General features: G+C 42.2%; 1 long non-coding RNA gene across 1 annotated transcript; it reads right to left on the bottom strand.

The window, feature by feature from the left end:
• Positions 1–4,033: 4,033 nt before the first annotated feature.
• Positions 4,034–6,852, bottom strand: LOC122376932. The gene is made up of 2 exons (XR_006255719.1): positions 6,535–6,852; positions 4,034–5,137 (listed from the first exon to the last, which is right to left on the bottom strand). It is a non-coding gene; the product is annotated as an uncharacterized LOC122376932 (long non-coding RNA).
• Between the last annotated feature and the right edge of the window lie 11 nt (positions 6,853–6,863).

Genomic DNA, 6,863 nt, shown 5'->3' on the forward strand with positions numbered 1-6,863 from the left:
CAGAGACTGTGCAGAGACTTCATCATTTAAACAATCAGAGAATCAATGTGCAGAGACTAACACTTTAAAATCTAGTGACTTTTCACAAACATCTTTTTGCTACAAGCTTATGCTTACTCAACACTTTTTTCATGACTCGAATATGGTGGTGTTCATTTTAAGTGAAAACATTCATCCAGCAATAAGCAGATTATTTCTAAGCTCCGCTAAGTCCCAATTTCAGCTATATTTCGCTTGGAGTCACTTCATAGTTTGAATTCAAGGTGCTTTGTGGGCTTACCCCAGTTATGTAGGTAAATACACAAGGATTTATCGACTTTACCTCAGTTATGTAGCTACTCCCTTAATTTAAGTTTCTCGTGAAATTTCATTGAGGCGTTGCAAGATGGGCTGTAGCCAAATTCTCTTTCCTGTTTAGCTGATGCTCATAAAACCTCAACATTTTTCATTCCAATTTTTGTAGCTGTTTACAATTGATGAAGACCCATCTACCTAGACATCAATGATGTCACAGAGGAAACCCCTGGCTGTGTTTCACCGGGGCGCTGCCAGCCGCTGCCAGCGCATTCCGTGAGCTAGCGTCAACCTCTGGTAGTGTCGGAGGTATAGGCTTGTTGATGTCTCTATGTAACCCAAAAATGGCTGGCAGAGTGCCGCGAAACACCAAATGCAAATATATTTTGCACAATAATGGTGTGATAACTATTCCTGCAAGAACATATCAATATAAGGTGAAATGAAGTAAAATCAGGTCAAACATTAATATATACCCAAAAGAAGCAGTGTATGGAGTACCTATGTTCACATTACCAATAATATGATGCACAACAGGCCATAGAAAAACCGGTGAATGTTGAATCGTAACCCAATTTCAATATCAACATGGCACTTGGCATTGACAGTAAAACACACCGTTTTTGATGTTAAATCAACAGAAAAAACTCCTGAACATAAACAAAATGATCAGAATATATATAATAAGGATAATAGTATAAATAAAAATCGACGAATCGGCCTATCATAGCCCTTACACATTCACCACTCCCAATCCCCATTCCACGCACAGATTGTTTACCTCTTGGTTTACCCCGTGTTCGCAGTCTCCCGGACGACGAAGATTCTTCACGCCGTCCGACCAATCACGTTCAAGATCAGCGGGGCTTGGCCGCGGTTCTCGAACGCCATTGGCCAGATTACGCAGAATCTTCGTCGTCAGGAAAACTGAACACGGGGCAACATTTTTCGCTATGGTAACAAAAGCGCCAGAATTGACTACCAGAATTGGATCCGAAGGTCAAATGGGTCACGTGACTGTGCAGTTCAGATGGACAACACCTGCTTTTTTCAATTTGTACTTCTAATCATTTTGTATACAAAACGTTACAGCAATGTATTGCATTACTGAACATTAACCACTAATTCCCAGATTCTAATTACTAACTCAAGAACTCACATACACTCCAGTTAAAAGGCAAACTGTAGCTTCGATTTGACTTTGATCCATTTGTTTCCTGATTCATGGCACCATCACTGTCACTGCATTATAAATACTCCACCTATACTCCAACCTCCTGTTCGAAATACAACTCAAACACACTATAAAAGCCTATCACATAATAGATACCATAAGTAAAAACAATAATAGAAATAAATCCAAACTATGAACGCGATGACTGATAAAATATACACCATTCAACCTTATTATACGACACAAGCCGTCGACTTGTCAAACCTCGACAAACGCAGCGCAGTTGATCGAGCTATGCCCTGGAGGCAATTTTCTATCGATTTAGTGCGGAATAAGTGCCAACAAAATAAAAAAAGTACCGAGTGAGTAAAACTGTAAGCTATCTGAATTTTCCCGAAGACCGAGGCAGCTTGCTAAGCTACCTCCGGCGGAGGTGGCTAACGTGGCATCGTGGGATGCCAGATAAGGACCAAGTCACACCGGCTAAGAACTGCTATGAAGCAGTGTGCTTACCTGACAACGGTGACAATCGTAAGGTGTTGCCAGGTGTGAACCCGGTGTTAGCCACCTAGGTGCCTTAGCTGCGTGCCTTAAGTCACGTTGCGAACGCGGCTAATGATACCCACCCCACCACCCTCCCCCTACCCGGTCCAACAGGGTCTCAAGGAAATTCAACAACATGAACCGAAACAAAGGCTGCGATCTTTGCTGGAAATGGCACTCGTGAGATAAGTATTATTATGCTGAAGATACAACGACTTACTTGTTATTTCCGAGTATCCTCCACCGTCAGCTACGCTAACCACCCACACAATCACCGTTCAAATATTTAAAACCACGGAGCACCTTCACAACGCCGGCGCGCGGCCGGAACTGACATGGCGGCGCCGCTGCAGCAGAGTCAGACGCACGTGGATTGTTAGTAAGGGTGTAGTGTTGTCATGGTGTTGCCATGGTATACCTTACCATAGCAGCAGAAGCACACCCAGGGAACTGTTGCAAGAAATTTCTGGCCTTTCGTCCATAAAACTATTAATTGCTCAGGGTCTCAGCTAGTCCTTGGATGACGCTCCTTCCAACATATCAAAAATTGGCAAACACCTCTATGGAAAGGAGGAGACTTGATCGCCGAATTCACCTGCTGGATCCGCCCGTGGAAAGGTTGATTTTACTATGGTAGGGAATATTAGCTTACGAGGGTATCTACTAGCCTCAGGTGGTTACCACCTTGTAAACTGGGGTACAAAACCACCCAGCTGATAAACGTAACCATGGTAATATCAACATGTCAAGGCAGGATAGTATTCAGCACCATAGTAGGCTGGTAGTAATATGATGGTAGGCTGATGGTAAAATTTACCAAAGCTAGTAACTTAGTAAATTGATGGTAAAAACTTTTTTCAGTGTATGCCCCCTGCTTTCGACGCCCATGCTATCTACACGGTGACTATAAATATCTATAGGTACCTAAAACCGTAAACGTGCTAGCGGCTTGCTAGCGGCTGTGAAATGGCTTATACCTAGGTACTGGCTATGTATGGGTCTATGGGGCTAGGGCTTACATAGATGGCGCAGTCAATTTCATTTTCAAATAACAAAAACTTTTCCAAACTACCTTTACCCATGCACGTCGGTGACGCGATCAGCTGCAGCCTGAATTCAACGAAGATTAGTAAAAATCAAGTCTCTTATATATGGGTGCAGTTATTTTTTTACATCTTAGTTTTTGTTTACGCGTTTTTAGACGTTTCTCGGCGCACTGTTGTTGAAGTTATACAGGCCTATTTTACAGCTATTTTTGATTCACAAAACTGCTGCAATTTTTATAAATTTTTTTTCTGCATATTGGCATTTTGATGGAATTGGAATGCATTAAAAGATTTTCATTCTTAAATCTCGAATTCCAATATAATAACAATGTGAATCGAGCCACGCTCGTAGTGAAATATTACGAATCAATGATAACAACAGTACTACCGGCAGAAAATATGTAGTTACCGCGATTGTATAAGATAATACTATATGTTCCGCGTGAAATTGACAGGAGATACCACAAGAATAATAGCCTAAACAAATATTGAAATAACTGAAAGCTCATAATACCCGATTAGCACTGCTAACGCTGACCATTTTCTTCGATCATTAAATGCTTACCATAGTTCATACCATAACATCTGAAGATAATGAACTTGAACCTCGAAAAGCGAGTTGTCCCGTTTCAGTCTCAGTTTGTGCGGTACTGGGACACATTCATTATCAGTGAGTCAAATGAAAATTGTCCGGGGCATCATGCTGTGATCAAATGAACCAGTTAATATGTATAAAATCTAGTTATTGGCCAAACGTAACGGCCACGGACCGTAGGTTGACGACCCCGAAATTTAGCGAAATGAAGTATAGGTTCAAGCAGTTTAAATAATGTTGGTGCGTGGAGTTGAATAGTGATGTAAATGTGGCCACAGTCTACAACCACGATAACAAATATCGATTGCGCTTCGCTCAACCAGAGCCATGCTCGTTCTTGCTCATGAAGCAGTGCATCCCTATAAAATGAAAAGTCTGAACGAATGCATTCAGGTTCCTACCTCTGAATCACCTTATATTGAGATCCGTTTCTTAACAGGAACACAAACGCGGCCCATCAATTCGTCAGTACTAAGGCAACAACGTCTGACAAGTGACAACGCATCAAATGGCCAACTTCTGACACTATCTCAATCTACCAATACGGTAACGGCAACAAAATTGCATTGCAAAATGCAAATAAAATTGCACGACTTCCAAGCGCAGTTTGAAACCAAGTGCGACCAGCTAGTGTCATTTTCACAACCAAGTGCGACCAGTTAGTGGTCGACCTTAGTGTATAGAGTATGTAATGTATGTAATGTATGTAATGCAGTTGTAATGTATACACATTACAACTGCATAGGTACCGCAGAAACACATTAGGGGCGAAAGGAAACACATGGCTTGTGTACGACCAGCGTTCTGTCAGCGTACGACGCATAAAGCAAACTGCTCAAACAACTGCGGTCCCGAACAACACAACACAGAGCTCCGAAACGAATGGTTTACAAAAGTCTACGACTGACGACATCGAAACAGTACGTTCATCGGGACTAGTCACATGACTCGCTCAACCCAGCTGGGTTATGGGTACTAATTGCGCTTCAAATTGACCTCTGATAGCCATTTACTTACGCTAGTTTGATGCATAAAACTGTACATTGAAACTCAAGCGGCAGCACATAGGTCTCCATCAAGGTGGTTATATACAACAGAGCACCACGCTAAAACGAGCGCGAGCCGCACTGTCACACTGACAGAACACTGAGCCGCGAGTCGTGACAGTCGCACTGCGTCATATGCACGCAGATGTCGCACTCACGGCACCGTTGCTGGCACTGCGCTGCGGGTGGACACGCGCGGTGCAGTAGCTCCACGGTGTGCGGCTCACCGGAGGGATTACCAGTCTCCGACCGGACAGTCCAGGCGGGAAATGCGATGTCTTCAATCATGACCGCCGTCCCCGTCTCCGCGGAGTGCCGCACGGCGGCGACGCGGCGGCGTCGGATCTTGAGCTGGTGGACACTGGACTCCTGCCAGAGCTACCAGCTTCAGCCCTTCAGCATCCTGTCATCAGCAAACTCCAGCAGAGCTCCAATGCAACTGGGAAAATAAAATTTATGCTGTTAAGCTAAATCATGCAAAACATTTCCTTGCACAGGATTCTCTTGCGCAGTTCAGCAAAATCTTCTGTGATATCCATGGCCGTGACAAGAGGACTTTATGCCATTGTAAAAAACATAGGTTCATTGGTTCTCATTTACCCACATCGAGCTTCTATAGGTACCATTCATTTGTATATCATGATGTATGTTAACTACACAATATTTATGCAATAGACTGACATGAAATATGTAGGAATGGCAAGAGAGATGGGTAAATAAGCCAAATAGGTTGCAGGACTTAGTGGCACCAAGCAGGTCAGAAAGTAGAAGTTCAAACAATCTTACAAACTACACCAGAGAAAGTCTTTGAATTAGGTACAAAATTATGCCACAAAAATAAAAGCAATGCAGTTATGTAGAGCATTTCCCAAAAGATAATTGTGATTCAGCCTTGCTCCCATTCTGAGATTGAATAAATACAAATTATGGGATGAAAGTTACTAAAAAGCAGTGTTTTTTTTTTTTTTTTAGAAAACAGCTTCAATCCATGTTTGCCTGATATCAAACTCAAGGCAACATATCATAGCTTTGACAGCATGAAATGTCATTATTGGGGTTACAATTTCCATAATCTTGTCACAAACAGTGCACTTTAATATGTATAACTAACACCAAATCAGCCAACCTTGTATCTTTATCTGGTGAAACTCAAGAAACCAATAAAGCAAACAATTTCTGAGCAAAACATTTCAGTATTTGACAAGCTCAAGCACCATGCAGCCACTGGAGTATGATGGGGTCTCGTAACTTGAACGTTCAGTCTGTAAGAGCATGCCTGACTTGACTTAACAGATTTGAGGCATCACAAAGACCTTTGCAGCAGCTCCTTCTATTCTTTTTTAACATAAACTTTAAAGGGACCCTCCCACCTTAACATTAGTTTTGAGTTGAGATAGCCAAGTTTGCGGCCAGGCTCAGAAACCACCATTTATCCTGGTCGCAACCCCCGCAGCTTTATGGTGTTCAAGAAATTTCTTCCGTTTACTTGCAGGGTGGGACCAGCGTGGTCCCTATCTCTTAACCATTACGGGAATCTGATGACGTCATCAGGCTTTCGAACGTCCGTTAAATGTTTGACTAAAACGTTTTGTAGCACGCGGTGGTATATGCTGTTTGCGCGCAACAAATGCCGCACTTTCAAATAAAGTCGCTAGGAACAGCGGAGATCCCAAAAAGTAAACAAAAGTAAAAGTCTAATATCTTGAAAACCGGTGAATATTTTTCGATGAAATTTGGTAGATATTCGTTTTTGCTCTTTCTGAACCGAGCGACATCACTTTCATGCCAATTCATTAACTTTTTTGAAGGTGGGAGGGTCCCTTTAACTATCATTACCATGCTATGATGATGAGATGGCTGGTTTCGGGAGCATGAAAAGTAGCAGCCCTTCCTTCATTCTAATTCCTTGTTTTCACATGCTGCACAAAATGTTTTTTCTTCCACGTTCCTTCTGTCATTATAAAAAATAATAGGTATCATAATTGCTTCAGTTCTTCCTTATATTTCAAGTATTGCTGCTGTAATTCATCACATCTCCCGTTAGTAAACCATTGCCCTATGGCCGCTAAAGTAAATAAGTGGAATGCGCCAGAAATTGTCAAAATCGCGCCAAAATAGCAAACTAAGATGAGAAAAAATAACCGCACCCTTATATATTAAGTGTA

Source organism: Amphibalanus amphitrite, unplaced genomic scaffold, assembly GCF_019059575.1.
Source record: "Amphibalanus amphitrite isolate SeventyFive unplaced genomic scaffold, NRLGWU_Aamphi_draft 002409F_arrow, whole genome shotgun sequence".
In the NCBI taxonomy this organism is placed as follows: Eukaryota; Metazoa; Arthropoda; class Thecostraca; order Balanomorpha; family Balanidae; genus Amphibalanus; species Amphibalanus amphitrite.